This window comes from Mirounga leonina, unplaced genomic scaffold (genome assembly GCF_011800145.1).
Source record: "Mirounga leonina isolate KUSES-001 unplaced genomic scaffold, KU_Mleo_1.0 Mir_460, whole genome shotgun sequence".
Lineage (NCBI taxonomy): Eukaryota > Metazoa > Chordata > Mammalia > Carnivora > Phocidae > Mirounga > Mirounga leonina.
This window is the reverse complement of record NW_023270765.1, coordinates 458,718-477,551: the sequence shown is the minus strand read 5'-3', so window position 1 is coordinate 477,551 and position 18,834 is coordinate 458,718.

Here is an 18,834-nt window from a genome sequence, read left to right as displayed (position 1 = left end):
ATTCCTTTTGATGGTTGCATAATATTCCATTGTATATATATACCACCTCTTCTTTATCCATTCATCTATTGATGGACATCTTGGCTCTTTCCACAGTTTGGCTATTGTGGACATTGCTGCTATAAACATCGAGGTGCACGTACCCTTTCGGATCCCTACTTTTGTACCTTTGGGGTAAATACCCAGTAGTGCAATTGCTGGGTCATATGGTAGCTCTATTTTCAACTGTTTGAGGAACCTCCATACTGTTTTCCAGAGTGGCTGCACCAGTTTGCATTCCCACCAATAGTCTTAAGAGGGCTTCCCTTTCCCTGCATCCTCACCAACATCTGTCGTTTCCTGTGTTGTTAATTTTAGCCATTCTGACTGGTGTGAGGTGGTATCTCATTGAGGTTTTGATTTGGATTTCCCTGATGCCAAGCGATATCGAGCACTTTTTCATGTATCTGTGGGCCATTTGGATGTCTTCTTTGGAAAAATGTCTGTTCATGTCTTCTGCCCATTTCTTGATTGGATTCTTTGTTCTTTGGGTGTTGAGTTTGATAAGTTCTTTATAGATTTTGGATACTAGCCCTTTATCTGTTATGTCATTTGTAAATATCTTCTCCCATTCTGTCGGTTGTCTTTTGGTTTTGTTGACTGTTTCTTTTGCTGTGCAAAAGCTTTTTATCTTGATGAAGTCCCAATAGTTCATTTTTGCCCTTGCTTCCCTTGCCTTTGGCGAAGTTTCTAGGAAGAAGTTGCTGCGGCTGAGGTCGAAGAGGTTGCTGCCTGTGTTCTCCTTTAGGATTTTGATGGACTCCTGTCTCACATTGAGGTCTTTCAACCATTTGGAGTCTATTTTTGTGTGTGGTGTAAGGAAATGGTCCAGTTTCATTCTTCTGCATGTGGCTGTCCAATTTTCCCAACACCATTTGTTCAAGAGACTGTCTTTTTTCCACTGGACATTTTTTCCTGCTTTGTCAAAGATGAGTTGACCATAGATTTGAGGGTCCATTTCTGGGCTCTCTATTCTGTTCCATTGATCTATGTGCCTGTTTTTGTGCCAGTACCATACTGTCTTGATGATGACAGCTTTGTAATAGAGCTGGAAATCTGGAATTGTGATGCTGCCAGCTTTGCTTTTCTTTTTCAACATTCCTCTGGCTATGCGGGGTCTTTTCTGGTTCCATACAAATTTTAAGATTATTTGTTCCATTTCTTTGAAAAAAGTGGATGGTATTTTGATGGGGATTGCATTGAATGTGTAGATTGCTTTAGGTAGCATTGACATCTTCACAATATTTGTTCTTCCAATCCATGAGCATGGAACGTTTTTCCATTTCTTTGTGTCTTCCTCCATTTCTTTCATGAGTATTTTATAGTTTTCTGAGTACAGATCCTTTGCCTCTTTGGTTAGATTTATTCCTAGGTGTCTTATGGTTTTGGGTGCAATTGTAAATGGGATCGACTCCTTAATTTCTTTTTCCTCTGTCTTGTTGTTGGTGTATAGGAATGCCACTGACTTCTGTGCATTGATTTTATATCCTGCCACTTGACTGAATTCCTGTATGAGTTCTAGCAGTTTTGGGGTGGAGTCTTTTGGGTTTTCCACATGAAGTATCATATCATCTGCAAAGAGTGAGAGTTTGACTTCTTTGCCGATTTGGATGACTTTTATTTCTTTTTGTTGTCTGATTGCTGTGGCTAGGACTTCTACTACTATGTTGAATAGCAGTGGTGATAGTGGACAACCCTGCTGTGTTCCTGACCTTAGGGGGAAAGCTCTCAGTTTTTCCCCATTGAGAATGATCTTCGCTGTAGGTTTTTCATAGATGGCTTTTATGATATTGAGGTATGTACCCTCTATGCCTATACTCTGAAGAATTTTGATCAAGAAAGGATGCTGTACTTTGTCAAATGCCTTTTCTGCATCATTTGAGAGGATCATATGATTCTTGTTCTTTCTTTTGTTAATGTATTGTATCACATTGATTGATTTGCGGATGTTGAACCAACCTTGCAGCCCAGGGATAAATCCCACTTGGTCATGGTGAATAATCCTTTTAATGTACTGTTCGATCCTATTGGCTAGTATTTTGGTGAGAATTTTTGCATCCATGTTCATCAGGGATATTGGTCTATAATTCTCCTTTTTAATGGGATCTTTGTCTGGTTTTGGGATCAAGGTAATGCTGGCCTCATAAAACGAGTTTGGAAGTTTTCCTTCCATTTCTATTTCTTGGAACAGTTTCAGAAGAATAGGTATTAATTCTTCTTGAAATGTTTGGTAGAATTCCCCTGGGAAGCCATCTGGCCCTGGGCTTTTGTTTGTTGGGAGAGTTTTGATGACTGCTTCAATTTCCTTAGTGGTTATAGGTCTGTTCAGGTTTTCTATTTCTTCCTGGTTCAGTTTTGGTAGTCGATACATCTCTAGGAATGCATCCATTTCTTCCAGGTTATCTAATTTGCTGGCATAGAGTTGCTCATAATGTGTTCTTAGAATTGTTTGTATTTCTTTGGTGTTGGTTGTGATCTCTCCTCTTTCATTCATGATTTTGTTGATTTGGGTCATTTGTCTTTTCTTTTTGATAAGTCTGGCCAGGGGTTTATCAATCTTGTTAAGTTTTTCAAAGAACCAGCTCCTAGTTTCGTTGATCTGTTCTACTGTTCTTTTAGTTTTTATTTCATTGATTTCTGCTCTGATCTTTATTATTTCTCTTCTCCTGATGGGTTTAGGCTTTATTTGCTGTTCTCTCTCCAGCTCCTTTAGGTGTAGGGTTAGATTGTGTACTTGAGACCTTTCTTGTTTCTTGAGAAAGGCTTGTAATGCTATATACTTTCCTCTTAGGACTGCCTTTGCTGCATCCCAAAGATTTTGAATAGTTGTGTTTTCATTTTCATTGGTTTCCATGAATTTTTTAAATTCTTCTTTAATTTCCTGGCTGACCCATTCATTCTTCAGTAAGATGCTCTTTAGCCTCCATATATTTGAGTTCTTTCCAACTTTCCTGTTGTGATTGAGTTCTAGTTTCAAAGCATTGTGGTCTGAAAATAGGCAGGGAATGATCCCAATCTTTTGGTACCGGTTGAGACCTGATTTATGACCCAGGATGTGATCGATTCTGGAGAATGTTCCATGGGCACTAGAGAAGAATGTGTATTCCGTTGCTTTGGGATGGATTGTTCTGAATATGTCTGTGAAGTCCATTTGGTCCAGTGTGTCATTTAAAGTCTTTATTTCCTTGTTGATCTTTTGCTTAGACGATCTGTCCATTTCAGTGAGGGGGGTGTTAAAATCCCCCACTATTATTGTATTGTTGTCGATGTGTTTCTTTGCTTTTGTTATTAATTGCCTTATATAATTGGCTGCTCCCATGTTAGGGGCATATTTACAATTGTTAGATCTTCTTGTTGGATAGGCCCTTTAAGTAGGATATAATGTCCTTCCTCCTCTCTTATTACAGTCTTTGGTTTAAAATCTAATTTGTCTGATATCTGGATTGCCACCCCAGCTTTCTTTTGGTGTCCATTAGTATGGTAAATGGTTTTCCACCCCCTCACTTTAAATCTGGGGGTGTCTTTGGTTCTAAAATGAGTCTCTTGCAGACAGCATATCGATGGGTCTTGTTTTTTAATCCAATCTGATAGCCTGTGTCTTTTGATTGGGGCACTGAGCCCATTTACATTCAGGGTAACTATTGAAAGATAGGAATTTAGTGCCATTGTTTTGCCTGTAAGGTGACTGTTACTGTATATTGTCTGTGTTCCTTTCTGGTCTATGTTGCTTTTAGGCTCTCTCTTTGCTTAAAGGACCCCTTTCAAGATTTCTTGTAGGGCTGGTTTTGTGTTTGCAAATTCCTTTAGTTTTTGTTTGTCCTGGAAGCTTTTTATCTCTCCTTCTATTTTTTTTTTAAGATTTTATTTATTTGCGAGAGAGACAATGAGAGAGAGACAGAGAGCACGAGAGGGAGGAAGGTCAGAGGGAGAAGCAGACTCCCTGCTGAGCAGGGAGCCTGATGTGGGACTCGATCCCGGGACTCCAGGATCATGACCTGAGCCAAGGGCAGTCGCTTAACCAATTGAGCCATCCAGGCGCCCTCTCCTTCTATTTTCAATGACAGCCTAGCTGGATATAGTATTCTTGGCTGCATATTTTTCTCATTTAGTGCTCTGAATATATCATGCCAGTCCTTTCTGGCCGGCCAGGTCTCTGTGGATAGGTCTGCTGCCAATCTAATGTTTCTACCATTGTAGGTTACAGATCTCTTCTCCCGACCTGCTTTCAGGATTTTCTCTTTGTCTCTGAGACTCGTAAGTTTTACTATTAGATGTCAGGGTGTTGACCTATTTTTATTGATTTTGAGAGGGGTTCTCTGTGCTTCCTGGATTTTGATGCCTGTTTCATTCCCCAAATTAGGGAAGTTCTCCACTATAATTTGCTCATTATACCTTCTGCCCCCCTCTCTCTTTCTTCTTCTTCTGGGATCCCAATTATTCTAATGTTGTTTCATCTTATGGTATCGCTTATCTCTCGAATTCTGCCCTCGTGATCCAGTAGTTGTTTATTTCTCTTTTTCTCAGCTTCTTTATTTTCCATCATTTGGTCTTCTATATCACTGATTCTCTCTTCTGCCTCATTTATCCTAGCAGTTAGCGCCCCCATATTTGATTGCACCTCATTAATAGCCTTTTTGATTTCTACTTGCTTAGATTTTAGTTCTTTTACTTCTCCAGAAAGGGTTTCTCTAATAACTTCCATGCTTTTTTCAAGCCCAGCTAGTATCTTTAAAGTGATGATTCTGAACTCTAGATCTGACATTGTACTAATGTCCATATTGAGTAGGTCCCTGGCAGTCGGTACTACCTCTTGTTCTTTTTTTGAGGTGATTTTTTCCGTCTTGTCATTTTGTGCAGAGGAGAATAGATTAATGAGAGAACAAATGCTAACAGGGTAACAACGTTCCCAGAAAAATATACTCTAAACAAATCAGAAAAGACCTGAAGCAGTGGGAAAAGAAAGGGAAAGAGAGAAAAATGAAAAAAAAAAAAAAAAAGAAAGAAAAAGAAAAAGATAAAGATAAAAACAAACAAAAACAGAACAAAACAAAACAAAACAAAAACAGTGTGATCAAATATGATCAGGCTGGCATATAGATCAGTGCCACACACTAGATTTTGGGTGTATTTTGGTCTTTTAGAAGAAGGTGCCTCCCAAAATTTTAAAGAAAAAAAACTTATATATGTACAAAAATAAGGGTTGATATGATTAAGGGATGAAATAAAACTGTAAAGATGGAAATTATAAAAAATTTTATAAAAGGAATTGATAAGAAGTTGTTTGAAAATAGAAAGAAGAGGATTTTTAAAAAAAAAGGAAAAAAAAGGGAGAGAATGTGATCAGGCAGGGAGTAGAAAAAAAACCATACACTAGAGATTTTTGGTATATTTTGATCTGTTAGAAGAAACTATCTCAAAATTTTAAAGAGAGAACAACTTAGATATATATGCCAAAAATATGGGTAACTACTATGAAGGGATAGAATATGACTCTGAAAATGAAAAATAAAAAAAAATTTTTTTAAAAAAGGGATTGATAAGATGTTGGTTGAAAAAGGGAAAAAGAAAAATTCAAAAAAAAAAAAAAGGACAGTTAAAAAAAAAAACTTAACTTTGAAAGACTACAGAATCATGGTAAAAAAGCCATGAATTCTATGTGCAGTATTCCCCTAGCGCTGGAGTTCTGCTGTTCTCATTGATTGGTAAACTTGGTCTTGGCTGGCTGTTGTCACTGATCTTCTGGGGGAGGGGCCTGTTGCCATGGTTTCCAAATGTCTTTGCCGGAGGCAGAATTGCCCCGCCCTTGCCCCCTCCCGGCTAAGTAATCTGCTCGGGTTTGCTCTCCGGGGCTTTTGTTCCCTGCGAGCTTTCCGTACAGCTTTGGAGGCAGAGAGTGAAAATGGCGGCCTCCCAATCTCCACCTCGGGGGAGCCGAGAACTAGGGCCCCGCTCCTCAGTGCGCCCCCAGAGAAAAGCTGTCAGTCACTCCCATCTCCCCGGTCTGCAGCCGCACTCTGTGCTCACCCGGCCTGTGACCGCGTGTTTCTATCTCTGGCACCCGATCCCGGGTGGAGTCTCCAAACCCAGCAGATCCCTGCGGTGCCCTCCCGCGCCACTCCTCCCGGGGGAAGAAGGTGAGTCTCCCCGGATCTGCTGCTTGTTGGGTCCCTGTTGGAGGAGCAGTGGCCCGACTGTGCTGCGGATCACAGTTTATGGAAACCCCGAGCTGAGAGCCCGAGCCTTGGCTCCGTCTCTGCAGCCGGCTTCCCCGCTCCAATAGCTGGGAGCTCTGCCGCACTCAGGCACCCCGGTCTTTCTGTGACCCCGAGGGTCCTGAGACCACACGGTCCCACAAGGGTTCCACCCCCCGCTTAGCCACCAGAGTGATGTCCCTCAGCGGAGCCGACTTCTAAAAGTTCCGATTTTGTGCCCCGCGGTTCTATCATTTGCCAGAAGCGGCTGACAGAGGCCCCTCCCCCGCCGTCTATCCTCCCAAATATCACCTCGGATTCACTTCTCTGCAAGTCCTACCTTCCAGAAAGTGGTCGCTTTTCTGTTCAGAGAGTTGTTGCTCTTCTTTTCTTTGATCTCCTGTTGAGTTTGTAGGTGTTCAGAATGGTTTGACCCCTATCCAGCTGAATTCCTGAGAGGAGAGGAAATCCAGGTCTCCTACTCCTCCGCCATCTTGCTCCGCCCCCTACACCAATCAAACTCTTGCTTCTCTCACCAGAAAACCTGTTTCTTCATCCTCTCCCCAAGCCTTACTTCTCCCCATTACCTGTTCTAAAATACCTGCCAGTAGGATATTAGAAAAACAGAGTCTCATTAAACTCAGATTCAGTCATTAGTTTGTATGATCTCTTTCAAGATAATTTTCTATGGAATGTAGAGAAAGATGCAAAATGCTTTGCTGCACTTAAGATTTTGCAATCTGAGGTAATGAATCACCTGAGAGTAGAAGAAGGTGAGGTCTCTATGGTGTGATTAAGTCTACTTTTGTTCAATAGGAGGATGTTGGGAAAGTAGCAAGAAATTTCAGAACCAAATTTCAAAGCAGTTTCTACTTCCAAGCACTTCCCTCCCTGTTTACTTGGCCCTTCTTCCTCCTCATTATCCCAGTACAGATGACACATTGCATAGGCAGGCAAAACCTTAAATCTGAGACATAAAAGTGTTTTTCATAATTACTACGATTTCACTGTGGAGAGCTCTCCTGATGAAGAAAATTACAAACCCTCAGAATTAAGACTGTCTGCAGAAACTATTGTCCAACCTCCAACTTCCCAGTATTAACTCTTGTTAAAATGTTTATTATGTACTATACTAATACATTGTATGTTTAAACCCTTTATCCTATGATATCATAATATCATGTTAAGTTATTGGATCTCTTCAGTGTGTCCAAAAAAGAAATATTACAAAATTAAAACATTTTCTTTTTAGTCAAGTCCTTTTTGATAAAAATCTATTTATTCTTTTTGCAGTTGAGGTGCATTTCTTCTTGGAATTTGTCTCTAGATTTTCTAGAATTCTTTTGAACTTCTGTTCCAAAGTTACTTTTCTTGGTATTAATCTCCTTGATAAAATTGACATCTCCTGCCCGATATTTTAGACTTAAAACATTACCATTACCTTAACCTCATCTCTTTCCTGGAAGACCCACATCCCATCAATTTCCAAATCAACCTCCTACTTCCATGCCCCACACTCTTCTTGTCTTTTCTATTTCTACTACTCTTATCCTAGTGGATGACCTCACTATCTATTGTATAGATTGTTGAAGTAGCCTTAACCAGCCAAGGTTCAAGTGTTTTCCTATCCAAACTATTTTTCACTTTGCTGAATGCAGTCTTGTTAAATAGAAATCGTATATCATTTGAGGATTTAAAATCCCATGACATCTCTTCATCTATACAAATACACTCTTTGATATTTTAAACATTTTAATATTTATTTTAAAATATTTTAATATTTTAATATCCTTGGTTCTGGTTCCTAGTTCTATATATATTTGTGTGTGTGTGTATGTGTATATATATATATATATATATACATACTTTCCATTGTATATATATTTCCCTTTCAATTTTACATACTGCTCCATGAAATCTTCAGCTTGAAACACAATGAATCATTCATCATTTCAATGTATAATCTTAAGTATCTGTCATCTTTGCAAATAGCTTGGTGGAAAAAAGCATGGATTCTTGGTAACTGAAAGACTTTCAAATTCCTGTTCTGACAAACTGTTGATGCTCAAGAATTAAAAACATGGGGCGCCTGGGTGGCTCAGTCATTAGGCATCTGCCTTCAGCTTGGGTCATGATCCTGGGGTCCTGGGATCGAGCCCTGCATTGGGCTCCCTGCTCACCGGGAAGCCTGCTTCTCCCTCTCCCACTCCCCCTGCTTGTGTTCCTGCTCTCGTTGTCTCTCTCTCTGTCAAATAAATAAAATCTTAAAAAAAAAAAAAAAGAAACAGAAGCTCAAGACTAGAAGAATTCGAACAGTGTCTATTATGCCACTGATCAGATATTTGAATTCCCTTCATGACATGTTTCACAGAAGCCCTCTTAAGATTTCATCATGCTTTTCTTCAGCACCTCTAGTTTGTCTGTGATTTACTTAACCTGTGTTGAGCTTATTATACTCTGTGGCCAAAAAAACCAAGCAAGCAAACAAACAAACAAACAAAAACCCAAAACCAAACCAAAACAAACAAACAAAAAAGAATTAACAAACATAAGTTCATTATCTATCAACTGTAGAGAATACCTACCTTGAAGAGTTATTAAAGGTTAAGTAAGATTTAAAATACAAATTGTCTAACACATTCAGTTACTTATAGTAGCTTTTCAACAGTTGTGAATTCCCCTTCTTAAGTATCTCCTTGATTGTCTTCCTTCAGCCAGTGATATATTCCTATAAACTAAATATACTCATTATACCACCTGTTCCTAGAAAATATGTTTAATTCTTCTCCTTTGTATTTAATTGGTCTTCCTCTTCTGTTCCAGAATCTCAATTTTCTCACCTTTAGAGGTATATTTACTATAATACAGTTGTACATATGTAATGTATACATTTTGATGTTTGGACATATGCATCTACCTGTGATACTATCACCACAAACAAGATAATAATCATATCCATCACCGTCAGAAGATTTCTTGCAACCCTTGTTTTTCAAAATATTTTATTTATTTGATTTTGTGGCAAGAACAATAGGCATGAGTGATGCATACTTCAAGACTTGTTAAGAGAGCAGAAGACCTTCTTGAAGAATGCATTTTGGCACTTACTGCATTCTGTAATGTAATTTAAGAAAGACCTTAGAGAGGTAGAAAACTGGAGGAGGCATTATTGAATGCAAAAATAAACCAACACACAAAAGAGAGAGGATGCAGAAGAGATTAGGAAATGGAAGCATTACACAGTTCATGTTGTGGTTGGCCTGCCAGGAGATGATGGTTTCAGGGAGGTGCGTAAGGTGGTGGTTGAAATGGAAGAGTGGCCATTAGATTTAGAGACTCTTTAATGTAATGGATTTAATTTCCTTCTGTGTGAAATGAAATGAAGGCTTACTATCATTCAGACCAGTTCCCTAACTCTCTTAGTTGAATAATGAAACTGTATATACAAGACACTGAGACTTCAGTTTCAATAGTTAAAAACTGACACAGCCGGAAAGGTTTAAAAATTTTTTTAAATAGATCTTGGAATCAGTGCTTTGTCTGTAGTGTCATTTGCAAATATCTTCTCCCATTCTGTGGGTTGCCTCCTTGTTTTGTTGACTGATTCCTTTGCTGTGCAGAAGATTTTTATCTTGATGAAGTCCCAAAGGTTCATTTTTGCTTTTGTTACCCTTGCCTTTGGAGACGTGTCTAGCAAGAAGTTGCTGTGGCTGAGGTCGAAGAGGTTGCTGCCTGTGTTCTCTTCTAGGATTTTGATGGATTCCTGTGTCACATTGAGGTCTTTCATCCAATTTGAGTTTACCTTTGTATATGGTGTGAGAGAATAGTCCAGTTTCATTCTTCTGCATGTGGCTGTCCAATTTTCCCAGCACCATTTATTGAAGAGACTGTCTTTTTTCCATTGCATATTTTTTCCTGCTTTGTCAAAGATTATTTGGCCATAGAGTTGAGAATCTATATCTGGGATATTCTTTTGGGGGGGGGGCTCTCTATTCTGTTCCATTGGTCTATATGTCTGTTTTTGTGCCAGTACCATGCTGTCTTGGCAATCACGACTTTGTATTCTAGCTTGAAATCAGGCAGTGTGATGCCCCCAGCTTTGTTTTTCTTTTTCAACATTTCCTTGGTGATTCAGGGTCTTTTCTGGTTCCATACAAATTTTAGGATTGTTTGTTCCAGCACTTTGAAAAATGTCATTGGAATTTTGATTGGGGTGGCATTGAAGGTACAGATTGCTCTGGGCAGCATAAACATTTTAACAATGTTTATTCTTCCAATCCATGAGCATGGAATGTTTTTCCATCTTTTTGTGTCTTCTTCAATTTCTTTCAGGAGTGTTCTCTAGTTCCTAGAGTATAGATCCTTTACCTCTTTGGTTAGGTTTATTCCAAAGTATCTTATGGTTTTTTGTGCTATTGTAAATGGAATCATTTCTCTAATTTCTCTTTCTACAGTTGAGTTGTTATTGTGTAAGAAAGCAACTGATTTCTGTGCATTGATTTTGTATCCTGCCACATTACTGAATTGCTGTATGAGTTCTAGTAATTAGGGGGTGGAGTCTTTTGGATTTTCCACATGAAGTCTCATGTCATCTGTGAAGAGAGAGAGTTTGACTTCTTCTTTACCAATCTGAATATGTTTTATTTCTTTTGGTTGTCTGATTGCTGTTGCTAAGACTTCTAGTACTATGTTGAACAATAGTGGCAAGAGTGGGCATCCTTGACGTGTTCCTGATCTTAAGGGAAAGGCTCTATTTTCCCCATTGAGGAAGTGCTGACATATATCCACAAACTATTTTACATATTCCTTTTGTTTTAAGATAATACACACATTGTGACAAGAAAATCAACTAGCTGAGTATTTTGGAAAGATTAACTAGGGAATGATTTTTTTTTTTAATTTATACTGTTCTTTCCTTTAGTGGTAAACTGTTTCATGATATCTACAATTTTTTTGCAAAATAAGGTAGATCATGATTATGGTTATGATGCATCCCAGTGACAAATTCTGAGTTACCTCACTAGTGAGTTAGTGGTTAAGGGTAACATTACATTTGTATGGTTACAAAGTCCAGTTTTCACATTCTGTATTTCATTAAATCCTCAAAGCCATCCTGTGAGGTGTTACACAAAACTCACAGCTTGAGAGCTTGTTTGGAAGTTCTAGTGGGAGAGTGCAGCTACTCATATACCCTTGAACAAAGAATGGTCCTCCTCTACTGGGGAAGGTCATTCTCTGGCTGAGTGCCCAGTTTTGGGAGGGACACACATGGAGTAGTGAAGGAGGAAGGGGACACCTGCCTAGCCAACCAGATCAGCCAAATTGACCCTGGGAATCAATGGGGTGACAGATGTCACAGCCAGATCACCCTGCATTTGTGATGGGCACCGGGTGTTGTATGGAAGCGTTGAATCCCTCTCTTGTACACCTGAAACTAGTATCACAGTGTATGTTAGTTACCTGGAATTAGAATAAAAACTTAAAAAAAAAACTACTCACGACTAAGATGTGAATGTTGCCCTTTGATTACACACTATCCCTAGGTCAGAAGTGCACAAATAACAATAAAATAATAATAATTCCAACTAATCCTTAATAAGCCCTGTGTGCTGAAAACCCCAGGAAGCATTTTGCACCCATTACATTATTTAGGACTCCTCCCTAGAACTTATGAGAAAGGAAATTTTAGTATCCATATTTTAGGATATTGCTAATCATTCATTTAGGATATAATTAATCATTCAATGAATGATTATCTGCTAATAACTAGGGAGATTCTAAAGATCAAAAAGCATGAAGGGGGTGGGAATTGGAGGGATAGATGAACCATGAGAGACTATGGATTCTGAGAAACAAACAGGGTTTTAGAGGGGAGGGGGTTGGGGGGATGGGTTAGCCCAGTGATTGGTATTAAGGAGGGCAGGTACTGCATGGAGCACTGGGTGTTATACGAAAACAATGAATTGTGGATCACCACATCAAAAACTAATGATGTATTGTATGGTGACTAACATAACATAATAAAATTAAAAAAAATCAAAAAGCAATTAATTTTCCAAAAGAAGTAGTGAGATAATAAAACTATGATTTCAGAGTTTCCAAATTCCAAAGAAAGTATCTGTAGTGTGGAGATGTTTCCTGAATGAATGTGCCTCCTACACCTTATTTGACCTTGACATTACTCAAGGTGTGGTATGAGTGCACTGTGTTAGGAACACATGTTGATCTACGTTCTTTTTCAGGTGAAAATCCTATGTTTTTAGATGGGATATGAAGTAAAAGCATGGTATGAATTAATTTGATTGTTAAAATAAGTATTCTAAAATTATGATCTACTCACATTATTAAATAATTGTACATTAAGATCCTTCATGTCTAGTCATTTAACATGATTATACTCACCTTTTAGATTTTTCTGTCATGGAACATTGTTCAATTTTTTAAGGACTAACTTCAGATTTGAGCCTCCATGATTTCTTCCATAGTTAATTCTATCTAACCTTAATGATTCAAGTATGCTTGCAGCAATTATATTAAATTTGTATTATTTGGGATTTTGTTATATTACTCACCTCACAGACTAGTTTTGTTTGTGATGGTGACCAGCCCAACACCTCCTTAATCTCTTTAAATAGTTCCCTAGAGATACCACAGCATTGCCCTCATCAATAAAATTCACACTTGATGCACAATTTTATCCTAGATTCATAATCTTCTCCATGTCATTTCATGGTACTTCATTAGTTCTTGGATTAGTTCTTGGCTCCATGACTTTTGGATCTTCTACTTCCAATCATTTTTCATCACTGTTTTACTGCATAGGGGCCCATTTATCCATGGATGCTTAAAATCACTTTAATAAAGTGCCAGCCTTTATTCCTTTTGACATCTCCTTTATATCCTCAATCACATTTTCATTCCAGCTTATTTTATCCATACATCATCTTCATTACACACTGTTGGTTTAAGTGAAAGGCTGAGAGAGATTGATTACCAAGAGAAATGTACTTGCATTCTATAGCCACCAAACTGGGATTTCCAAAGTCTAGAAAATGCTTCCTGAAATGAAATGCTTTCTGCTATTCTTATGTCTATGAGCTACTGTGATGTACACACATTCCCACCCTTCCAAGAATGGACACTTTAAAACAAGTGTCCTTTTACTCACCTTATTTTGATAAATATCACTCAATAAAAAGGAATTTTGGAGGAAGACATGAATTTCCAAACTTCCAGATAATGACAGAGAGACTGTAGTACACAGATGGGTATCTAAGAATTAGCTTCAGAAATGTGTTTTTCATTTCTAACAATGCTGACAATGAGAAAAAAAACTTGGGTTTGGAAGACAGTAGTAGAGAATATCGAGAATGCATTCTGGGTGTGCTATTTGTAGAATGTTTTTCAGACCCTTGGGCATTGTTTTCAAACAGGCCATTTATGTTTATCCCAGATGAGCTGGCAGAGAAATTTCCTTGGGAGAATTCTCCATGGAAATGCTTCTTAGAGTTAATTACCTACTGAACTGAGAGTGGTAGCAAGTTTCTTCTGTTATTAGATTTGTTTTAAAATCAACTCATTTGATTTCCCAACATACTGGACATTAATTTTAAATAGGATGAGCACTAAGGAGGGCACGTGATCTCATGAGCACTGGGTGTTATACACAATTAATGAATCATTGAACACTACATAAATAGGGTACAATTGGACCAGAGTTAGTTTGAATAAGTGATTTTGGGGAATTTAAATGTGAGTTCCTTTAGTATCTTTGTTCATTTATAGAATATCTCTCAGAGATTTTTTTTAAGTTATGAGTTTGTCCAAATATTTATTTAAATTCCAGTTACTTAACACACAGTGTACTACTGGTTTCCTGTGTAGAACTTAGTGATTCTGCACTTACATACAAAATACGGTACTCATCACAAGTGCCCTCAATACCCATCACCCATTTAACCCATTCCCCTGACCACTGCCCCTCTGATAACCATGAGTTTGTTCTCTATAGTTAAGAGTCTGTTTCTTGGTTTGCCCACTTTTTCCCCCCATGTTCATTTGTTGTTTCTTAAATACCACATATAAGTGAGATCATATGGCCTTTCTCTGACTGACTGGTTTCGCTTAGTAGAATACTCTTTAGCTCTATCCATGTCGTTACATGTGGCAAGATTTCATTCTTTTGATGGCTGAGTGATATTCTCTCTCTCTCTCTCTCTCTCTCTCTACACACACACACACACACACACACACCACATCTTCTTTATGCATCCATCAGTTGATGAACACTTGGGCTGTTTCCATAGTCTGGCTATTGTTGATAATGCTGCTATAAACATTGGGGTGCATATAACACTTCAAATTAGTATTTTTGTATCCTTTGGTTCAATATCTAGTAGTGAAGTTGCTGGAACGTAGGGTAGTTCTATTTTTAACTTTTAGAGGAACCTCCATACTGTTTTCCACAGTGGCTGCACCAGTTTGCATTCCCACCAACATGCAAGAGGGTGCCCCTTTCTCTGCATCCTAGCCAACACAGTTGTTTCCTGTGTTGGTAATTTTAGTCATTCTGACAGGTATGAGGTGGTATCTCATCAGGTTTTGATTTGTATTTCCCTGATGATGAGTGATATTGAGTATCTTTTCATGTGTCTGTTAGCCACTCCTATGTCTTCTTTGGAAAAATGTCTATTCATGTGTTCTGCCTATTTTTTAACTGGATAATTTGTTTTTTGGGTGTTGAGTTTGATAAGTTCTTTATAGATTTTGGATATTAACCCTTAATCAGATATGTCATTTGCAAATCTCTTCTCCCATTCCATAGGTTGCCATTTAGGTTTGTTGATCATTTTTTTCGCTGTGCAGAAGCTTTTAACTTTGATGAAGTCCCAATAGTTTATATTTGCTTCTGTTTACCTTGTCTCAGGAGACTATAGAAGGAAGTTGCTAGGACTGATGTCAAAGGGGCTACTGCCTTTTTTCTCCTTTAGAGTTTTGATGGTTTCCTACCTCATGTGTAGGTTTTTCACCCATTTTGAATTTATTTTTGTGTGTGGTATAAAAAAGTGGTTCAGTTTTATTCTCTTCCATGTTGCTGTCCAGTTTTCCCAACACCATTTACTGAAGAGACTGTCTTTTTTCCATTGGATATTCTTTCCTGCTTTGTCAAATTTTAATTGGTCATATAGTTGTGGGTTCCTTTCCAGAGTTTCTATTTTGTTCTATTGATCTATGTGTCTGTTTTTATGCCAGTACCATATTGTTTTAATTACTGCATCTTTGTAATATAACTTGAAGTCCAGAACCGTGATGCCTCCAGCTTTGCTTTTCAAGATTGCTTTGGTTATTTGGGGTCTTTTGTGGTTCCATACAAATTTTAGGATAGTTCTAGCTCTGTGAAAAGTGCTGGTGGTATTTTTAAAATTTTTAAATTTAAATTCAATTTAGTTAACAGATGCTGAATTATTAATTTCAGGGGTAGAATTTAGTGAGTTATCAGTTGCAAAGGACAAGGACCATGTTATCCTCCCAATAGATGCAGGAAAAGCCATTGACAAAATACAACATTATTTCTTGATTAAAACCCTCTACCATGTAGGGATAGAGGGAACATACCTCAACATCATAAAAGTCATATACAAAAGACCCACAGCTAATATCATCCTCAATGGGGAAAAACTGAGAACTTTTACCCTAAGGTCAGGAACACACCAGGGATGTCCACTCTCACCACTCTCACCACTCTATTCAACATAGTAATGGAAGTACTAGCCTCAGCAATCAGAAAACAAAAAGAAATAAAAGGCATTCGAATCAGCAAAGAAGAAGTCAATCCCTCACTCTCTGCATATGATATGATACTTTATGTGGAAAACCATATGGTTCTTATTCTTTCTTTTATTAATGTGGTGTATCACATTGATTGATTTGTGAATATTGAACTACCTTTGCAACCCAGGAATAAATCCCACTTAATCATGGAGAGTTTTTGCATCCATGTTCATCAGGGATATTGGCTTGTAGTTCTGTTTTTTAGTGGAGTCTTTTTCTGGTTTTGGAACCAGAGTAATGCTGGTCTCATAGAATGAATTTGGAAGTTTTCCTTCCATTTCTATTTTTTTGGAATAGTTTGAGAAGAATACCTATTAACTGTTCTTTAAATGTTTGGTAGAATTTGCTTGTGAAGCCATCTGGCCCTGGACTTTTGTTTGTTGGGAGATTTTTGAGTACTGATTCAGTTTTTTGCTAGTTATCAGTCTGTTCCAGTTTTCTATTTCTTCCTGTTTCAGTTTTGGTGGTTTATGTTTCTAGGAATTTATCCATTTCTTCCAGATTGTCCTATATGTTGGCATATAATTTTTCATAATATTGTCTTATAATTGTTTGTATTTCTGTGGTGTTGGTTGTGATCTCTCCTCTCTCGTTTGTGATTTATTTATTTCAGTCCTTTCTCTTTTTGATAAGTTTGGCTAGGGGTTTTTCAATTTTATTAATTTTTTCAAAGAACCAGCCCCTGGATTCATTGAGCTGCTTTATTTTTTTTTAGTTTCTTTGTCATTTATTTCTGCTCTAATCATAATTATTTCCCTTCTTCTGCAAGGCTTAGGCTTCATTTGTTGTTCTTTTTCTAGATCCTTTAGGTGTAAAGTTATTTTGTCCATTTGATATTTTTCTTTCTTCTTGAGGTAGGCCTGTCTTGCTATACATGACTGCTTTTGCTGCATCCCAAAGATTTTGGACCATTGTGTTTTCATTATCATTTGTTTCCATTTTTAAAAAATTTCTTCTTTGATTCCCAGAATGACCCATTCATTCTTTAGTAGCATGTTGTTTAACCTCCATGTATTTGTGGTCTTTCCAATTTTTTTTCTTGTGGATGAGTTGAAGTTTCATAGCATTTTAGTCAGAAAAGATGCATGGTATGATCTCAATCTTTTTGTACTTTTTGAGGCCTGATTTGTGATCTAGTATGTAATCCATTCTGGAGACTATACCAGTGCACTTGAGAACAATGTGTATTGTGTTGATTTAGGAAGAAATGTTCTGAATGTATCTGTTAAGTCCATCTGGTCCAGTGTGTCATTCAAAGTCATGGTTTCCTTGTGGATTTTCTGCTTAGATGATCTGTCCATTATTTTAAGTGGGGTGATAAAGTCCTCTGCTTATTATTGTATTATTAACAATGGGGTACTTGAGGAGCAAGATGGAGGAGAAGTAGGAGACCTAAATTTCATCTGGTCTCAGGAATTCAGCTAGATAGGGATCAAACCATTCTGAACACCTAGGAACTCAACAGAAGATCGAAGAAAAGAATAGCAGCAACTCTCTGAACAGAAAAGTGACCACTTTCTGGAAGGTAGGATGGGCGGAGAAGTGAATCCGAGGTGATATTTGGGAAGATAGATGGCGGGGGAGGGGGCCTCTACTGGCAAGTGATAGAGCAGCAGAGCACAAAATCGGAAATTTTAGAAGTTGGCTCTGCTGAGGGATGTCGCTCCAGTGGCTAAGCAGGGGTTGGAACCCTCGCTGGGACAGTGTGGTCTCAGGACCCTCGGGGTCACAGAAAGACTGGGAGTGCCTGAGTGTGGCAGAGCTCCCAGGTATCAGAGTGGGGAAGCCAGCTGCAGAGACAGAGCCGAGGAGTGGGCTCTCAGCTCGGGGTTGCCATAAACCATGATCCGTGGCACAGTCGGGTCACTGCTCCTCCAGCAGGGACCTAAAAAGTGGCAGTTCCAGGGAGACTCACCTTCTTCCCCCAGGAGGACTGGTGTGGGAGCGCACCACAGGGATCTGCTGGGTTTGGAGACTCTACACGGGGACATGTGCCAGAGATAGAAATGCTCGGTCACAGCCCGGGTGAGCACAGAGTGTGGCTGGAGACCGGGGAGATGGGAGTGATAGACTGCTTTTCTCTGGGGGCTCACTGAGGAGTGGGGCTCTGAGTTCTTGGCTCCCCTGGGCTGGAGACTGGGGGGCTGCCATTTTCACTCTCCTCCTCCAAAGCTGTACAGAAAGCTTGTAGGGAACAAAAGCTCCCGAGAGCAAAACTGAGCAGATTATTTAGCCCAGACCCTGCAAGGGTGGGGCAATTCCACCTCCAGCAAAGACATTTGAGAGCCACTGCAACAGGCCCCTCCCCCAGAAGATCAGCAAGAACATCCAGCCAAGACTCATTTCACCAATCAATGAGAACTGCAGAACTCCAGCACTAGGGGAATACAGCACATAGAATTCATGGCTTTTTTCCCCATGATTCTTTAGTCTTTCAAAGTTAATTTTTAAAATTGTCTTTTTCGGGTTTTTTTTTTTTTGAATTTTTCTTTTTCCCTTTTTCAATCAACATCTTATCAATACCTTTTTAAAAAATATCTTTATTTATTTTTATTTTTTTTAAAGATTTTATTTATTTATTTGAGAGAGAGAGAATGAGAGAGATCACATGAGAGTGGGGAGGGTCAGAGGGAGAAGCAGACTCCCTGCCGAGCAGGGAGTCCTATGTGGGACTCGATCCAGGGACTCCAGGATCATGACCTGAGCCAAAGGCAGTTGCTTAACCAACTGAGCCACCCAGGTGCCATCTTTTTTTACTTTTTTATTTTTAGAG